Source organism: Myotis davidii, unplaced genomic scaffold (assembly GCF_000327345.1).
Source record: "Myotis davidii unplaced genomic scaffold, ASM32734v1 scaffold244, whole genome shotgun sequence".
Classification (NCBI taxonomy): Eukaryota; Metazoa; Chordata; class Mammalia; order Chiroptera; family Vespertilionidae; genus Myotis; species Myotis davidii.
Window position 1 is genome coordinate 631,882 of NW_006294993.1, and position 2,251 is coordinate 634,132.

A 2,251-nucleotide genomic window follows, 5' to 3' on the forward strand; every position below is an offset into this window, starting at 1 on the left:
GCTGGTGCTGCTGCAAAAGGAAGATGCTTTTCAGGCCACGGCCCGGCCCGCGAACTCCAACTGGAAATAACCACCGTGTGACTTGTGAGCAGACAGGGATGTAACAGAGCAGCAGATGGCTGTCCCAAAGGGCCCAGTTCAGGGCATCAGAGCTGGTTCCCCTCCGCGGCCAACAGGGGACCGGCCTCACCGCTGATGTCACTGAGCCAGGCCCGCCAGCCAGGAGAAGCCTCTGCCCTGTCCCAGGTTAGGGCCGAAAGAGTAAGTAGTCAGGACCCCCTGGATTGGGAGAAGTGGGTTTCCAGAAAATGCTGTGCCTGTACCACCTCGGAAGGGTCACTGTGCAGATTCCCTGGAGGGGACAATGCCGGCGTGCTTTGATCTGGCCTCAGCCACCAGCAGTTGCCACATCTGCTGATCACCCGTAGGGACCGGATGGTGCCAGGCCCTGTGGGACACGGCAGTGTGGAGATGAGTGCAGAGGCAAGGAGCTCCCTGTGGGGTGGGGACAGAGAAGAGCTGGAGCTGGGTGGATTCCCGAGACCTCTGTGCTGGCCTGGGAGGTGACAGTGGCCACCGTGGTTCTCAGCTCACTCACTGGTCGGTGCTGGGCTGCTCGGTGTGGCTGCCGGCGACCTAGGGGACGGAGGAGGAGACTGGGGGTTTGGGGACCGTGTTCCATACAGAGGTGCTGACCGGACAGCGCCCTGCTTGGCAGCTCATGCTGGCTGCAGGCCTCTCCAGGCTGGAGCTGGGCATCTGTGCACCTGAAATTTTCCACTCTTCTCTGGATCCTCATTGCTGTCTTGGCAAAGATGTCTTGAACCTGAAAGCTTTTCCATCTATCCTATATTATAAAAGCGTAATATGTAAATCGACCAAATGGCCGAACAGCAGAATGACCATCCGGACCGCGCTGACACCCACTGGTGCCAGGCCAGCCAAGGCAGGTGTGATGCAATTGGTCCAGGGCCCGGCCATTGCCCCATGATCACCCTGCAGAGAGAGGTCCAGGCCACTGGCCAGCGGGGTGATCAATTGAGGGGCTCCATGATCGCCCCAAAGAGGGAGGCCCCAGACACTGACCGGCGGGCTGCGGTAGGTGGACAGGGCCTCCCTCTGCAAGGGAAGCCCAGGTCCCAGGTGCCGGAGGGAAGCCGGTGCCAGCAGCCGGGGGAAGGAAGGCCTGCTCTTGCACGGATTTCGTGCACCGGGCCTCTAGTTTTTAATCCACTGAGCCAAACCGGTTAGGGCTGGGCTTCTGGTTTTTAAATAAATGGAATTCCTGTCACTTGCATGGAATTCACCCCAACTGATCATATTCATGACTTGCTTCACCTGGGTTGCAGGTGTGCTGGAGGGACACCAGGCAGCTGACGATGCACAGGACACAAAACTGAAGACACAGATGATCAATGAGCCGGCTCACTGAAAGGACATCACAACAGAGGAAGCAGAGGCTCACACCTTGACGCAGGGTGCGCCTCCGGAACCTACCAAGCGCCTTTGCAGATGAGAGAAGAGAGGGTCCCAGCAGTCATTCCCCGCCCCTCCCCAGCCAGGCTTCCCTCTCACCCCTCACCCCCAGCACCGCTAGTCCTTCAGGGGCTACTTCACTCGCGCACATCGAAGTCCTGGAAGAGACTCCCCTGGGAGGGACTGGGGACCCAGTCTCAGGGGACCCAGGTGGCGGCCCCTTGGGGAGTTTGCACATCTGAGTTGCAGCCACTTTGTCCAGCCTTCTGAAGGGTGAGAGCGAGGGTCACCCAGACGCTATCGCTGTGGGTCCAGCTGTGTGGGGAATGCAGAGCGCCCCTCCTTTCCTTTTGCCATCCAGCCCGCCCCCCAGCCCTCTGAATGGACCAGGCTGGTGCCTCCGTTCTCAGTCCTCAGTCTGGGCTCCGCAGGGTGCAGTCCCTGTGGCTGACCGCTGGGCAGGTAGGCGCGGAGTTGGGGTCAGGAGTGCGGCCCCTGGGACCTGCCCTTGTGCACAGTCCAACCCCAACACTTCGGATGACTCACAAATTAGCCCGGTGCCTGAGGGGCCATTGTTTTCTGTCGAATTAAAAAGAAAAAACAGCCACATGGCTACTAGCTTTGGAGGCCAAAGGGTAGGGCTAGAGCTGTTTTTGAGCCAAGTTACCAGTTGGACAGCGACCACTTCTGAACAGGCCTTTCACGTAGTAGACCCCGCGGTGCTGGGCCCGTGTGGGAAGAGGCGGAGGTGGTCCCGAGAGCCCTCCACCAGAGG